At 42.0% G+C, this 18,053-nt stretch overlaps 1 long non-coding RNA gene across 1 annotated transcript in view; it reads right to left on the minus strand.

Moving 5' to 3' along the window:
* Positions 1-18,053, minus strand: part of LOC139081157 (uncharacterized) — a 25,146-nt gene continuing 7,093 nt past the window's right edge. Inside the window, exon 2 of the long non-coding RNA XR_011536219.1 lies at positions 1-4,047. This is a non-coding gene — a long non-coding RNA (uncharacterized lncRNA). The remainder of the gene's footprint in view (positions 4,048-18,053) is intronic.

An 18,053-nucleotide genomic window follows, 5' to 3' on the forward strand; every position in this document is an offset into this window, starting at 1 on the left:
ATTTCAGTCTTTTTTTTTTTTTTTTTTGAGGAAGATTAGCTCTGAGCTAACATCCGCCACCAATCCTCCTCTTTTTGCTGAGGAAGACTGGCTCTGAACTAACATCCATGCCCATCTTCCTCTACTTTATATGTGGGCATGGCCTGACAAGCAGTGCGTAGGTCCACACCTGAGATCTGAACCAGCGAACCCAGGGCCACCAAAGCGGAATGTGCAAACTTAACTTCTGTGCCACTGGGCTGGCCCTGATTTCAGTCATCTTAAGTTTATTGAGTCTTGCCTTGTTTCCCAACATATGGTCTCTCCATGAGAATGTCCCATGTGCACTTGAGAAGAATGTGTATTCTACTGATTTTGGATGGAGTGTTCTATATATATCTATTAAGTCAAGTCCATCTGGTCCTGTTTTTCATTTACTTCCACTATTTCCTTGTTGACTTTCTGCCTGGTTGATCTATCCATTGATGAAAGTGGGGTGTTTAGGTCCCCTACTATGATTGTGTTTCTGTTAATGTCTCCTTTTAGGTCAATTAATGGTTCCTTTATGTACTTTTGTGCTCCTGTATTAGGTGCATATATATTTAGAAGTGTTATGTCCTCTTGGCAGAGTATTCCTTTTATCATTATACCCTGCCCCTCTTTGTCTCTCATTGTTGGAGTGCTGCTACTTTTTAATAGAAAAGAATGGGCCACTTGTGCAGGTTCTGAGGGTGCAGGGGGACCTGGGGTAAGAGTGTCAGATAATTGACAGGATACTCAGTTAAATTAGAATTTCAAATAAATGAATAAATTTTTAGTATAAATATATCCCATGCAAAATTTTAATTTTTATTTGCCAAATCTGGCAATGCTAGCCTGGGGAGCTGCTATGGTCTGAATATCTGTGTCCCCCTCAAATTCGCATGTTGAAATCCTATGCCCTGTAATAGTATTAGGAGGTGGGGTCTTAGGGAGATGATTAGGTCATGAGAGTGGAGGCTTCACGAATGGGATTAGTGCTCTTATAAAAGAGATCTCACAAAGCTCCCTAGCCCCTTCCACCATGTGAGGACACAGCAAGGAGTCTGCAACCCGGCAAGAGGGCCCTCAGCTGGCCATGCTGGCACCCTGATCTCAGAATTCTAGCCTCCATAACTGTGAGCAATAAATTTCTGTTATTTATAAGTCACCCAATCTGTGGTACTTTGTTATCATATCCCAAATGAACTAAGACAGGAGCCAAAATGTTCAGGATCATTCAGCCATATGTATCTCAAGTTTTCCCAACCAAGGCTTTGCCTTTAGCATAACAGACCTGCCTCCACCGAACATTCAATCATCTTTGAAGCTCCTCCATTCTTTAAAATCCTGAGTTTGGTCTTCAGATTTTTTTCTACTCTTCCTCTGCAGAAGACAAGAGCTTTTGTGTAAGCTACCAAAGAGGCAGTGTGGATTTCACGGTTAGTTTTTTATTGTTTGTTAACAGCCCTCACCTTTTCATGATTCTGCTGCAGGGTATCAATGCAACTAAATAAGAGCTGGCAAATTTCATTGTCTTTGTATGATTCCCTCTTCTCCCCCTGACTCATTTCCCAAAAGCCTAAATCATTGCACTAACGTGTTCCTTTCCATGGAACATTTCCCCAAGACACTACCTGTGAAAGTTTTAGCAAGTGAGCCACCATCTTGTGCCTGGGCAAATCCATACCCCACATACCACTGGGGATGGGGTCCACATCGACAGCCCAGTGGTGAGTAATCCCATCTCCCAAACTCCAAACTCCATTTTATTGCCTGATTTCTTGGATCACTCCTGGTAGCAGATCTGTTAGTTTAGGACCTCTGGTAAGGAGACACTGAGATGGATTTACAAGTACAAGTGGTTTATTGGAGGGTAACATCTGTGAAAGACAAAGGAAGAGTAAGCAAAATTTGGCATGGAGAGTCTCAGAGTGCGAAAGTTTGGGCATCCTGGATGAAGAGTCCATTAGAGAAACCCCTCACTAGGCAGAAAGGATTAGGCCTTAGTACGCTTCCTATGCTCAGTCATAGCTAGGGGATGCCTGGGAAGAGGTTGGCTCCTGTTTAAATGCTTTAGTATATCCAAAGGTGCTGCAGCTTGAGGCTGACAGCTAACTGCACTTCTTGCAGCTGGATGGCAAGTTCTTCTTGAAAGAATAGCCAAGAGGCACAGATGGTTCTTTTCAAAAGTTGTGCTGGGACAATTGGGTACCCACATGGAAAAATAAAAGAAATTGGACTTTTACTTCAATTAATACTCCAAAATCAGTTACAAGTAGATTATACATCTAAATTTGAAGGGTGAAATTATGCTTTTAAAATGTAAATGATTACGTTCATAACTTTGGAATAGTGAAGAACCTCTTAAACAGTACACAAACTAGTAACCATAAAGTGAAAATAATGGAAAACTTTGGGCACATTAAAATTAAAAAGTTCATCAAAAGGCACCATTAAGAGAATTAAAAATTCAGCCATACAGTAGCAAAAGATATTTGCAGTATATGTGTAGGAAATAACATTCTAAGACCTGGGACATATACAGCATTGCTGGGCAATGATAAGAAAATAACAAAAATGGGCAAAAAGTCATAAATGGTTACTTCACAAAAGTGGAAATCCAAATGACCAATACACATATAAAAATGTCCTCAACTTTCAAGAAATGCAAATTAAGACCATTGAGATATCATCACACATCCACCAGAATAACTAAATTTTTTTAAAAAATTCTTATAAAATACCAACCATTGGCAGGGATGTTGAACAACAGGGACTCTGACACACTGCTAGTGGAGACGGAATCTGATTCGCCCACTTTGAAAAAGTTTGGCATATCTAGTAGATTTGAAGCTAATGCATTTTCTGTGAGCCAGCAATTCCACTTCTAGGTATACACTCAACAGAAATGTGTATACGTGTTCATCAAAAGACATGCACAAGAATGTTTTTAGCAGAATTGTTGTAATAGCCCTTACACTTGATAACCCAAAACGTTGATCAGCAGTACAAAGATAAAAATTGTGATATACCCATACAATGCAATACTATTCAGCAATGAAGATTAATGAACTTCAGCTACATGCAACAACATGAATGAATCTTACAAACATAATATTGATGGAAAGAAGCCAGGAACAAATATGACATACTGTATGACTCCATGTATATAAAGCTGAAAGACAGGAACAACTAAACTGTGTTGTTTAGGGACTCACACACAGGTGGCAGGACTGTAAAGAAAAGCACGGACACGATTATCACAAAAGTCAGGAGATTAGTTATTTCGTGGAAGAAGAAAGGTGAAAGTGATCAGGAAGGAGCAAATGGGAGTCTTCTTCTATTTTTTCCAATTTTTTATTATGGAAGTTTTCACACATACAGGAGAAATTGAAAGACTAATATAATTAATACATGTACTCTCCTGTTCGATGTAACAATTGCGAACATTTTGGCATTTTGCTTTGTATCTCTCCATGCATACATACATATATTTTAAACAGTTTTACTGAGATATAATTCACATCCTATCAATTCACCCATTTTTAGAGTGCATTTCAATGATTTTTAGTATAATTGCAGATATATGCAACCATTACCATATTCAATTTTAGAACATGTTCATCTCCTCAGAAATAAACTCCATACTTTTAGCTATCAACTCCGTATGTCCTCATCCTCCCAGCCCTAAGCAAGCAATAATATATACTTTGTTTCTGTAGATTTGCCTATTGTGGACATTTCATATAAATGGAATCATATAATATGTGGTATCTCATGATTGGCTTCTTTCACTTAGAATAATGTTTTCAAGGTTCACACATGTTATAGCATGTATCAGTAGTTGTATTAGTCTGTTTGGTCTGCCATAACAGCATACCACAGACTGGGTAGCTTAACGAACAGAAATTTATTTTCTCACAGTTCTGGAGACTGGAAGGCCAAGGTCAAGGTGCCAGCAGGGTTGGTTTCTGGTGAGACTTCTCTCCTTGGGTTGCAGATGGCTGCATTCTTGCTGTATCCTCACATGGCTTTTCCTCTGTGTGCCTACAGAGACAGAGAGAGAAATCTCTGGTATTTCTTTCTCTTCTTAGACGGATGCCAGTCCTATCAGATTAAGACCTCATTTAACCTTAATTATCTCCTCAAAGGCCCTATGTCCAAATACAATCACACTGGAGGTTGGAGCATCAACATATAAATTTCAGGGGAACACAAGTCAGTTTATAACAGTACTGCATTCCTATTTATGGCCGAATCATATTCCATTGTATAGATTTACCACATTTCATTTATGCATACATCAGTTGATGAACATTTGGGTTGTTTCTGCATTTTACCTACCATGAATAATGCTGCAATAAACACATGGCAGACAGCGAGCTCTGGTCTCTCTTCTTCTTTATAAGGATACTATTCCTGATGGGGGCCCCACACTCATGACTTTTTCTAAATCTAGTTACCTTCCAGAGCTCACACCTCCAAATACCATCACACTGGGGATTAAGGCTTCAACATATGAATTTTGGTGAAACGCTCAGTCCACAACACTGTCACAGAGAGTTTCTGCTGCCTGCGTTTTTTTTCCCAGTATGTTGGTCATACTTTCCTATTCCTTTGCATATCTCATAATCTTTTGTTGGAAACCGGGTATTTTAGATAATATATTGTAGCAACTCTGGTTACTGGTCCCCCCTCGAGGGCTTGTTATTTGTATTTGCTTGGTTTTTTGTTTTTTGCTTGTTTATTTGTTGGTTTAGTGGCCATCTGAATTAGTTTAGTGAAGTTTATCTCCCACCCATCACCACCATGACGTGAAGGCTCTGCTGTTACTCCTCAAGGGGGCGCGGCCGTGGGTATTCCAGCAGTCACCCTGGACCGGCCGCAGTGGTTTGCACAGGGTTCTTTTTGTCTTTTTCCCCAACCATATGTAGCTGTTAAGCTTCACTAATTGTCAGCTGATTGCTCTATTGTTTTCAACAATGCCTTGGGCCACAAACTATTCCACAGACTGATCCAACCAGATTAAGACAGGGCAGTTCCTGAGGTAAGTGTTTGAAATTTGTTCTGACCCCAAAAGGGCTCCTCCCAGCTGTCTCTTTTCCAGGTTCTCTCCAGCAAACTAGGAGCACCACAGTTTAGCCTATATCTCCAATGACTCTACCAATCTCCCGCCAATTGCCTTTCCCCACAACTGCTACTATTTTTGAGAGCCCCCTTAAACTGGAATTTCTCCACACTCTGCTGCAAATGAAGTCAGTTCGTTTGGGAAGACATTCAGAGCTCTCTGTTTAAGGCCTGCTTCTCCCCCCAGGCAAAATCTCTGAGCTGGTTGGCTCTGGAGCTGGGGGTAAGGATAATGGTACACTTCTCTCTGAGTGACACTCCCACTCTAGGAGCTTGGTGCTCAGTGGAATGGTGGGCGGTAGGCTCAGGTTTTCTAGGCTTGCTTCTCCCAGCATGGAACCACTACCTTACAAGCCCCAGTATTCTCAGTGGTGCCATGCCCAAGGCAGAATCTCCATCCATGAGTGGGGGCTGGGTGAAAGAAGGAAGCCACACTTGGCCACACTCACTGGATCTTAGCCTCAGCAACAAGTAGCTTAAGGTAAGATGAGAAATGCTCCTGTTTTGCCCCTCCTGAGAAGACAGCCTTCAAATTGGGGAGCAAGGGGAAGGTGGAGCCGTGTATTCTTGGCTACACCAATCTGGAGTGAAGTTTCCTTCCCACAGAGCTAGGAAGGGGGAGGGAGGGAATGGGTCTTGGTTCAAATATCACAGACTCTCCATGTTCTCACCAAATTTTAGTCCACTTTCTTGAAGAGATGTTTCTTTATTTGCTCTATGTCCTTAGAATCATTTGCAGAGATTTTTAATGGTTGTATGTATTTTTTCATAATTTTCACCAGTTTCCCTGCAGAGCTAGCTCCTCACGTTGTCATGCTGGAAATGGAACCCCCATATATATTTTTTTGCTAAGCCATATCAAAATAAGATGAAGGCATCAGGAAACTTCATCCCTCAATACTTCAGAATGCCTCTCCCCAAAATAAGGACATTTTCCTATAGAACGACAATACCATTACGTATCATTCTTGAATAAATTAACATAATTCTATAGTATCATCTAATAAACATTCCATATTCAAATTTCTCCAATAGCGTCCGTTATGGATCTTTTTTAGGAGGTGGGGATGTGGGGAAACAATAACCAAACAAGGTTCACATATTGCATTTTGTTGCTTTGTCTCTTTAGATTTCTTTAACTTAAAAGACACTTCTCAACCTTTCTTTTCATGTTATTCACTGATATCTTGAAGAGTCTAGACTAGCTGTCTTTTAGAAATCCACATGGGGGAAGGGTTATTTCTTGAGTGCTGTCAATCATCTATTCATTGACCTGAGTAGTGGTTTCCCTATCGTGTTAGCTTTTTAAATGTTTTCGTTAGGCTGCACAATAATATTTTCTGCATCAAATTTGTGTGTATTCAGTACTAAAAAGAAGTGAACTATCAAGACATGAAAAGACATGGAGGAACCTAAAACACATATATTTGGTGAAAGAAGCCAATGAAAAGGCTACGTACTATATGATTCTAACTATATAACATTCTGGAAAAGGTAAAACTATGGAGACAGTGAAAGTCAATTGTTGCTAGGGGTTAGGGGAGAGGGAGGGATAAACAGATGGAGCACAGAGGACTTTTAAGGCAGTGAAACTATTCTGTATGACGCTTTAATGGTGGATGCATGCAATTATACACTTGTCAGAATACGTAGAATGTACAACACCAAGAAGGAGCCCTAATGTAAACTATGGACTTTGGGTGACAATGACTTGTCAATGTAGGATCATCAATTGTAACAAATGTACCACTGTGGTGGGGGATGTTGATAGTGGGGAAGGTTGTGTGTGTGTGTTGGTGGGAGGACGGGGGTATATGGAAACTCTCTGTACTTTTCATTCAATGAACCTAAAATTGCTCTAAAAATTGAAGTCTATTTAAAAATCTGTATGTATATTATATTTCACAATTTTTTTAAAGGAGGAAATATCTAGAGAGAAGTGATTACAGTTATAGTGCTCTCAGTTTCTTGCATTTTTTAGAAGGTACATCAATACACTAACTTTAGACGTAATTAAGTATATTGGGCTGTCAAAGCTCAAGTTCTATGCTTTTCCCATTGCACCATCCTTCCTCTCTGGAATCAAGTTAGGAATTATTGACTTCTCAAGGTCTCCTAGGTCCAGTCCTGATAAGTGAACAGCCAGATTCAGTGCCTGGGGTGATTTTTACAGTTGTCATAACTTCTTCCTCTTCCCTACTTGTGAGGGTCTCCTTGCTGCTACATTTGAAAGTTCCTTCCAGTCCTCTTCTCTCCAAAGAGTTGGTTTCTCCCCTTGACTTCCAAGTTACAGTAGCTGAGAGGTAACAACCTCCTCCCTCATGCCCTCCCCTAAAGTCAATTACCCTTTGCCCCGTACTCTAGGGACGGAACAGTGACAGAAGCCTTGGCATACCACTTGGAAAGGTCTCTGACTCATGATCAAGGGGATTAGACTAAGAAAGAGGCCAAGCTAATGATTAAAGAGAAAGTTAGGGATAATGTTTCCTTCCTTCTATTCCTAGCAGTACTGTACTAGCACAGGATTGGTTCAAATTAACACCTGACTTTCTAACTGTGAAACTAGGGAGACCAATCTGTTTGGGCTCACAAAATACTAGGGAAAAAATGTTTTGTTGATACCGTAAGAGTGACTGACCAGAGAAGTCTGGGAATTTTTATAAATAAAATAACCATGAATCTGTTTGTAAACACCATACCATTCCACACCATCATTCCTTTTTTTAGCTAGTTATTTTCATTTATTTATTTATTTTTGAGAACAGATTGTGTTACTGAACAGATGCAGCCTTTGCTGGAAAGGAAAGGAGTGGAAGTGGGTTATAAGGGAAGTGTAAGGTACAGGCCTTACTTTCAAGTTTCTTACAATCCTATTGGAGAGACAAAAAAATATTCAGCTGGGAGGAGGAAGGGTGGTAGCAAACCAGGGAAATGTCTCACTGGTTTGGAGTGCATGATCATTCCTTTTACGCCAGAGGTGAGGCTGACCTTTGAATAAGGGGAGGAAGGTTTGTGTAGCTAATTAATTGTGAAAAATGAGGGCACTGTGTAGGTTCCTTAAAGGTGAAAGCCAACAGATTTGCTTTCAAACACTCCTTTGGCAGCTGTGTTTTCTCTTAAAGAATGACTCTGCTAACGTCACCTGGGATCTGTTCTTTCAAGTCCTCAGCAGATTCTAGAAGCCTCATTTCCCTGACCCTCCTTTCTATCACCAGTGTTGCTGCCTGTCTTGGAAAGTAATAGGACTCCACTCCTTGGACAGTGTTCTGCATCCTAGCTGGTCCACAAGTTTAGACTGAACTTTTGCCTAGTTAGGGCCCAGGAGTGAAGTTTGACTCCATCAAGGAAAAGTCCTAAGAGATATGCTCTTATGTGGACAGTGCCTCTCAGTGAGGCAGCACAGATCAAATGAGGGAAATGGAGATAATCCTCTCTTCTCTGTGTTATGCTTTCCTGATGACCAATAATTTTTTATTTAATTGTTTAATGTCTATCTTCCCAACTAAACGGCATGCTCCATGAGGGTTGTGACCATGTCTTTTTCATTCTCTGCTGTATCCCCAGCACCTAGCATAGTATCTGACACATAGTCGCAGTCCTGTAAATATTTGTTAAAGGAATGAAGAATTAATTAATTAGTTAACTGAGACTTAAATCCTGACAGGATGTGGATGGAAACTAGCAAATGAGTGAGAAAAGGTGGTGAGAAACAAACTGAGGTCTTTGTTGGGAGCCATGGAATGAATGCAGGACCAGAACAGGAAGTGTGCAATAGTAGAGCCTTCTAGTAATAGCAGTGAGAAAGCGAGAGCGAGAGGAACAAAACTAACATTTGGTGAACATCTTCTAGGTGTCTGGTGCTTTAACATGTATGAAATCATTTAATCTTCACAATTCCATGAGGTAGGTACTATTACGATACACACTTTACAGATGAAAAAAGAGCCTCAAAGAGGTTAGTTAATTTGCTCATAATCACTATTGTGAGACAATTTCCATGGATCTGTCATGTTTCTGCACGTCTTCTGAGCAGAGACACTGACTGACATTGTTCCAGACTATTTTTTCAAGGATGTTTGTATAGTGAACAGCTTTGGAAGATACAGCATCTCCCTCTGGAGCAAAGGAAAAGCATACTTACTGCCCACAATGTGTGGGTGTCACCTGGCCCTTTTCTAATAGCTCCTATGAGACTTGGGGGCAAGGGGAACTGACACAGGAAGATGCTCACACTCTGGTTACTACTATTGCTGTGAAAAATAAAGTCCCTTATCTCTGACCCAGGAGTCTCACGTCTTCTGTCCGCATCCATGAAAATGTGGCAAGCTAACTTGTTAGCTTGCAAGCAAGAAAAAAATCTCAGAACCATCAAAATTCTTGACAGTCACACAGGTGAAAAGTATCAGAACTAGAAATTATACCCATACTTATTTGACTCCAGAACCCATACTCTTCTCCCAGGATGGCGTTGCTTCCTTAACTGTGTTCAGGGGTAGTTGCTGCATCGTATGATGTCATTCCCCTCTGCCCTTCCCCCATACCTATGTGTCACCGGACCTGACTTTACTTTTCAAGTTGGATGATTTGGGTGTCCCATTAATCAGAGAAGGGGTTTAAAGTATCAGTTTAATTGTCTTTCCTTCTGCCTTCTGGGTTAATGGAAGTCCTTAATCTATCATCCTGTCCTCTTAGTCGTGCTCTTTTCCCAGGGCTATGGTTCTTGTAATAGTCAGGCTTTTGTCAGGCAGATTCATATTGCTGGACAGAACTGCTCAGAGGATACAACAACTTGAACACCTTAGATACTTCATAAATAACCAGCTAGTTTTAGCTCTTTGGGGATATTTGCCAAACTCTACACCAAAAGGCACTAGGCCTCCTATATCCTTCCTGGGCCACATAGGTGGTAGTTCAGGGGGTGTACAATGGTGGGACCCCATGATCACATTTTCCATATATTTCTAACCCCCAAATTAATTGTATAAAGTTGTTTCAGTAGAGATTTCTAATCTCAGGAGTCCCAAGTATCCCTTTTGTTCACATAGGTTTTTTTGCTTTCATTATCTACAAACTCTTTTTACCTTCAACAATGTTGGGATGTTAAACAATCATTCACTCTGTTCACTAAAGCTGGAGCAACAGCTGCCAGCATAGTGTCGGGGAGAGGAGAAATAGGAGGCTATGGAGGAGGGAGGCCATTCCCACTTATGCCCCCAGAGGATTGCTCTACCAGAAGTCCTGATGACTTGTCTAGCACTTTCACCAACGTGATTACATGCTATCCTCACAACAGCCCTTTGAGGAAACTCAGGGCCAAAGAATTTAAGTGACTAACTAGTCCAACATCATACTGTGCATATAGCAGATCTGGGGCTGGAATTCCTCTCCCTACCCTGGATACTTAGTGAATTCAGAGGATAGCACCCTGGTTTCAAGGAGGCAGAGGAGTAGGAACATTAGGATGAGGATTCTTCCTTTTGACAGCTTCTGGTCATCCTGCCTAGAAGACAGAATCTCAGGGGGCAAAGGTGAGGGCAAAGTCAATGCCAAGCCAGGTCACGCTTCCTTCTACAAAGGCAGGGTGAAGGAGTGGCATAAGCCTGGTGTACTGCAAAGAGCTGGGGACTGGGAGTCCCAGAGTCTGACGGGGCCATGAATGTTTATTTCATTTCCCTGCATCCAAAATCTACAACGTGGCTGTATCTTTGGGCCTGAGACAGTAGTTTTTCCCCCCTCAGAGTCCAGACAGATGGCTGGTCCCCCTGGCCGAATGGCCCACTGGCAGAGTTTCAAGCAGTGGAAATAACCTCCCCACAGCCTTCATCCATCCCCTTCTTGACCTCCTCCAGCAGCTGTTGCCCTTGTCTGAACAGAGGACGATTGTTTCATTTCTTGACTTCTGGGCATAGATTTACCAAGCTGGGCTCTGCTTGGGTTGGAGCCAGAGGCGGTGGGGAGAAAACAGTTCAGAAAAGGACTACACAAGTTGGAGGTTCCACCATCCTAAACCAAGCAAGGACTATCAACAGGAAAGGGAGGCATTTGGGACACAATCATCTATAAAATAGAGAGTGTCTCGAGAAAGTGGGTTCAGGATTTCTCTGCTTGAAGAGGCAAGAGACAAGGAAACAATCAGCTTGTTTCTGTCCTGCCAGCTCCTCAGGTGAGCGGCAACATGCCCTAGAGACTCTTTTTTAGTGCGGGCATTAGGAGTTCTCTAAGAACTTGATCCTCATAGAAGGTGCATTAATTTCATCCTTTTATCATAGAAACACAGGTCCACTTAGGATACCTCAAGAAAAGAAAGATTATGGTGACGATACACATAGCCTGGAAAACTACTAGATTCCAAAACAGCTCTAGTCATCAGCATCTTGTTCTCTTCCTCTTATATAATGTCCCTGCTTCCCTCTGTAAGTCTGCTCTATTCTCCTCTTGCACTGACTGGAAAATTCTCTTCATAGTCTATAAGAACAGTTCCACAGAGTGCTGGTCTGATTGGCTTAGCTTGTTACTATCAATCCTATTAGGCAGAGCTCTTTGTATCTGGCTACCTTATCTGTCACCAAGTTGTGGGGCCCATTCCTGGTACAGTCAAGGTTACCCCTATGCCACAACTAACTCAATTTGCCTTCCTGAGCAGGAGATAGTGAGCAGAGTATTGGACATGACAGGTCTAGTACAGAGGACTTCCCTATGAAGGTTTATGTCAGCCTTGGTAACATTTCAGCTATTAAAGATTCAGCTGAAAAGGAGAGAGACAGGGCCAGTTCTCTGTGTATGTGGAATAGGCAACTGTCCATGCCAGTGTTTCCTAAGACATAGTCGTCGAACCCCTGCATCAGATTCATCTTAGCGCTTTTTAAACCTTCAAATTTCTGGGCCCTACTTCAGACCTGCAAAATCACAATTTTGGAGTTAGGATCAGAGAATCTTCATGGTTAACAAGCTCCTCACGTAATTCTGTGCAAACTAAAGTTGGGGACCTCTGCTCTATATTCTTCAAGCTTCATTTGAATCATCACCTCTTTCTAGAAAGTTCTTTCCCTGCTATCTTTGTTTGGCAAAATCCAGACCCATCACTGGAGTCCAAGCTCAAATGTAGCTGCCTTCCTGAAGCTTTCTCTAATTTCATGTCTCCTTAACTCCAACTATCTCCCGTTGCTATGAGATGAAGGATATTAGATTAATAACTGGGGTGCAGAGAAGTATTGAGAATATGAGAAGGCACGTCTGGGATGGAGCTACAGGAAAGGGCTTAGGTTTTACCCTCAACTTTTTATTTGGAAAAATTTGAAAGTAAACTCTGATGAATACCAGCATATTCTTCACCTGGAAATTGTTAACGTTTTAGATTTGCACACATGCTCTCTCTCTTCATATACATATTTACACATCTGTAATACAAGAGTGTGTGAATGTGACTGCAACATTTGAAATTAAATTGTGGGTATCATGTCACTTTGCACATAAATACTTCAGCATGTATCTCCTAAGAACAAAAGCGGTCTCTCGCATAATTGTAATGCCATTTTCACATCCAAGAAATGTAACATTGATAGAATAATATTATCCAATATCGAGTCCATATTAAAATTTCTCAAATTATCTCCAAAACATCCTAGCTGTTTGTGTTGATACAAGATTCAATCAAGAATCATGAATTTTGGGGCCAGCCCAGTGGCGCAGCAGTTAAGTTCACATGTTCCACTTCCACAGCCCTGGGTTCGCCGGTTCGAATCCCAGGTGTGGACCTATGCACTGCTTGGCAAGCCATGCTGTGGCAGGCATCCCACATATAAAGCAGAGGAAGATGGGCATGGATGTTAGCTCAGGGCCAGTCTTCCTCAGCAAAAAGAGGAAGATTGGCAGCAGATGTTAGCTCAGGGCTAATCTTCCTCAAAAAAAAAAAATCATGAATTTCATTTGATTGTCTTTTCTTTTTAGTCTCCTTTAATCTAGATTCTAGAACAGTACCTTTGGCTTTTTTTCTTAATGATAGTGATGTTTTTGAAGAGTCCAGGTCAGTTGTCTTGTTTACAAGCTGGATTTTTCTGATTGCTTTCTCATGATTAGATTCATATTAAATATCTCCGGCAAGAATGCTTCAGAGACAATGTTGTTTACTTCCCATTGTGTCACATCAGGAGGGCCACATGCCACTGCTTGTTATCGGTGATGCTAAATTTGATCACTTATTTAAGGTGGTGTTTTCTAGAACTCTTCATTGTAAAGGTACATTTTTTTCTTTGAAATTAATAAGTAATCTGTGGAGTAATCAAGAATGTGCATATTCAACAAGGTCTTATGGTGATTCCTGAGCGCACTGAAGCTTGAACCACTGTTTTACTTGTTGTGATGTGAATGAGGGTCCTCAAAAACCTCATCTACCTGCAAAATACTGACTCACCCCAGGCTCTGCGTGTCTGCCTTCACCATTGCCTCCCACTCCATTTCCAAATACCTGCCCCCTCTTGCCCGGCTCCAAGTGCCCAGCGTGGGAGACATTAGTAAGCCAGATGGGGGCATTGCCTCCAACCCAAGGGACCTTGCTCCCTTTACCCTTCAGGTCATTGGCCTTGTGAGGAAGAGCCCTTGAAAAAGGACAAGGTATTTCTGTTTGGTTGGTTGGTTTTTTTTGTTTGTATTATTATCAGAGGCTCAGAGAGGTGAAGTAACTTCCCCAAGGTTACACAGCTATTAAGAGTAGGTACTGGATTCAAATCCAGTTCCAATTGTAGAGCCCATGCTTTTAAACACTATGCTATACTCCCTAATGAGCAATAATTCCACCTGACTTCAGAATTCTCTCACCATTTTTTTCTAAAGAGTTCTAGGCCCACAGCATTCCTGAGACTGAGGAAGCAGGGACAGTGGACTTATTTTCTTTCAAGGTGGAGAGATGGTGCAACAGAAAAATCAATTGGCATTCCTGTGGTCTTACAACAAGTGAGTAACTGAGCAGGGCTGTTGATGGAGAGACCTTAAGCTCTTGCTTATGAATTTGATTTTGATTTAAGAGGCAGCTGAGAGCCACTGCGATTTCTGACTGGTGCTTGCCGAATCCAGAGTGGGTTCAGGTTGGATTAAATCTCTGTCCTTTGTGTGGGAAAATGCTGCTGCTTGATAATAAACAGGTTTGCAGGGTTTGGTAGAAAAGACCAGTGTTGCCTGACAGCCCCTTCTGTGCTTAGCACCCTTGATTGACTGTCGTTAGGTTTACAGTTCTCTGTCCAGGCTGTCAGAGGGAAAAATGCTACCTTTTTGATTCCAGTTAGCTCAAGAAAACCTCTCACCCCATTCCCAATAAACACACCAAAAAAGCCTTGTAAAGGTGTTCCAAATTTGTGTAGCCCACAGTTTTCTTTGGTCTACCAATTCTCCTATGAGAATGCCCAGTCAAACACTGCAGTGAAATGAAAAAAACAAAACAAACGAAACCACAAAAAACAAGACTCTCTCTTGCTAGCAAGAATCATTTGCAATTTGGGGGTTCATTGCACAATTTATCTTTAGTTTCAGGTTGCCCATTTCTTAGTGACAGAGATGTCAGGAAAATATCTCTGCACCTGTTGCAAAGTTTCATCTATGTCTGGAGATAGACACAGACAAGCACATATAGAGTATCATCCCAATTTTAGCATATGTGCTGTTGAAGCAAGCACATGTACATATAAAGTATCATCCAAGTTTAGCATATGTCCTAATAATAAACAACATCAGATATAGACACAGAAGATTCAAAGTTGGAAGAGTCCTAAGAGGTCATCTAGCAAAGCCTTCCATCCTACTCCTTACCCCCTGGCCGTGCATGCTTAGAACATCTTTATACTGAGATATCGAAGTTTGGGCAGCTCCAGTGTCAAGTTGCTTACTAACTTTCGGAAGCAGCTGGTCTCTGCGACCAGCTTTTTTTTTTTAACAGAGGTCTTTTATAAAATAAGGGGAAATCCATCCCCTGCATCTTCTAGCCTTTTGGAGCTACTTCTTCCCTCTGGAGCTGCTCAGAACAAGGGATACTACTCCTTTTCCACCCAGGCTCTACCCCTTGACCCCAGAGGGACTGAAACTTCTAGCACCACAGTTCCCAGCCAGCACCCTCTCTGCAATGGCTCCTCTCCCCCTCCAACTGCTCCTTTTTGATGGCATATTGTCTCCAGGGTTCATTCTCCCAGTTGGTGCTGCCCCCTCTATATTGCTCTGCTCCTCCCTGCCCACCAAGCAAGCACAAGGCTTCTGGGAGGCTGGGCCTCTGCAGGCCCATTGCAGTGCCATCACTCTGCTTGCCAAAAGCCATTTGATGCAGCAGGTAAGCAAGCGGTTAGAGAAATGCATTGGATTTCAGAGAGGCATCAGTCTAGCTAAGGCAGAAATAGGCTCTAACTTAATAATCTGCTCATCACACACAGTAAGAGACACCCTGACTTATTCAAAGACACCGTGGGCGGTGCAGAGGATGAATAAGCATGATTCACTGCCACTCTGGCACCCGGGGCATGAAGAATAATAAAACCCAAAGAATTGTAGCCGCCTGAGTAGTAAATTAAGAGATCCGGGGCTCAGCTAGACTCTAGACATCAATGTTACCATGGCAATAAAGGGCCCCAGCATTCAGCAGCTATTACAGAGCAGGCATCTAATAGGCTAGTCTATGTCACAGCCAAAGCCCAAGGGGCTAGCAAAGAAGACCAATTAGCATATCCATTCATTAGGGGCCTCTGCACACTTCTTCTCTTAATTCCAATTAGTTGTTTGTTTGAACCAATGTCTCTTGCCTGCATTATACTCATTAGTGCCTTTTAACCACTGGAAATAGGCTTGAATTTCCACAAGGACCTCACAATTTCCCAAGCCTTCATTTTTTTCCTTAGGGGTCTAAGCTTATACAGTCACAAACCCATGGTCCTCAGTCCCTCGAAATGAAAGCATCTCTCACTGTACAACTGTACTTGACAGATGGAAACTCTGTTCAGGAATGTGATGCGCTAAGGGTTCTTCCTGGAACCCAATGAAGTAGGGATCTGGGGCCATTATCTGGACCATTCAGGTCAAGGAAACCCTCTGGCCTTAGCAAGTGAGCCTGCTGGCCACGCCTGCTGGCCACTACTCAGAGGCTAGCTGTTCAGGAGGTGGAACTTTGGGCACTGGGGACCATACTGGCATCACCAAAGTCGAGCAGTAGCTGTTCCAGCTTGAAGGACTGCCCTTCAAGGTCCAGCCCAAACCCCGCCTATTCCGGGAAGCCTTCCCTGATCTTTGCAGCCCCAAATGAGTTCCCCCTCCTCCATGCACTTCAAAGATGACACCCTAGCTGAGCAGCATTCATGGGCAGCCTCAGGCCCTAGGCTGGCCTAGAGATTCCTCACCCATGACTTCAGGGTCTACAAGGTCACTAATGCTGGAAGGGACTGGAGTTCTAGAGAGCACTCAACAATGCCTGATGTGACTCTGATGGCAAACAACTCTTAAGCTCCACTGCACATGACCTTCCAGAGACTCTCTAGAGATTTAGCCAATCTCTAGGTAGGGAAAGTACACAACTGCTCTTTGATGACTCTGGGACACACTCCCCTCCTCCACCCCACAATTGTGGAAATGGCCCACAAGAACAGATGCCATAAACTAGCCCATCTCGTGGTAGAGGCACATATTCTCTGAAGAGTGCTATCATCTCTTCCTTCTTTTGGGAACAGGAAGACTCAGTCCATAAGATTGTTTCTGTTCCTCATCAGCAACCATGTGGTTTTACTAGAGCAGGCAACCAGGAAAAGGGGCTTATAGAAGCAGCTGCTAACACCTGTGCTAAAGGACTAGGTATATTTAGTTTTAGTCTTGAATCATTTGCCTTTGAATCTGCTGTCAAGTTCAAAAACTCTCCTTTCTCCCTCCTCTCTTGTCTCTGTAGCCACTGCTTCATTTGCAGCCCCATTGGCCACTTCTGGCTCCAGTCTGCTGCACTGTTAAGCAGATTGCTTTTTTTCCAAAATTGGCAGTAATGGTTTCTCCTTTAGCTAGAGTCTTTTGAGTGCAAACTCATAAAGATTTCTGTCTTTGAGATCCTATGGGATTTTGTTATTTTACCCCACCCAACAGCTGGCATTCCAGAAGACAGCCTGGGCTCTTGTCAAAATACATTGCAAATATATTAAGTATATAGCAAACCCCAAATTACCCAGAATGCTAGGGAATGAGAGATTCTGGAGAATGGAACATTTTGTTACCTGAGATCACATTATTCCAAATCCCCTTTGTCTTCCCACTCTTGGGGTTTTTTCCCCCCGGCTTTATTGAGATATAATTGACATATGACACTGTGTAAGTTTAAGTTGTACAACATGATTTGATATACTTATATATTGCAAAATGATTACCACTGTAGCGTTAGCTGACGCCACCATCGTCACATAATTACCATTTCTTTTTTAAGATCTACTCTCTTAGCAACTTTCAAGTATATAATACAGTATTATATATCACATATAATACACTATAATCACCATGCTTTACATTATATCCCCAGAACTTATTCATCTTATAACTGGAAGTTTGTACTCTTTGACCAACATCTCCCCGATTCCTTCACCCCCCCAGCCCTTGGTAACCACCATTCTACTCTCTGTTTCTATGAGTTCGGCTTTTTTAGATTCCACATCTAAGTGAGATCATACAGTATTTGCCTTTCTCTATCTGACTTATTTCACTTAGCATGATGCCTTCAAGGTCCATCCATGTTGTCAATAATGGCAGGATTTCCTTCTTTATCATGGCTGAATAATATTCCATCGTATATATGTGCCACCTCTTCTTTATCCATTCATCTGTTGACAGACACTTAGTTTGTTTCCATACCATGGCTGTTGTGAATAATGCTGCCTCCTGCTCTTGGTTTTTGAAATCTTGCTAACATGTCTGTACGCTCTTTTCTG

This window comes from Equus przewalskii, chromosome X, assembly GCF_037783145.1.
Source record: "Equus przewalskii isolate Varuska chromosome X, EquPr2, whole genome shotgun sequence".
In the NCBI taxonomy this organism is placed as follows: domain Eukaryota; kingdom Metazoa; phylum Chordata; class Mammalia; order Perissodactyla; family Equidae; genus Equus; species Equus przewalskii.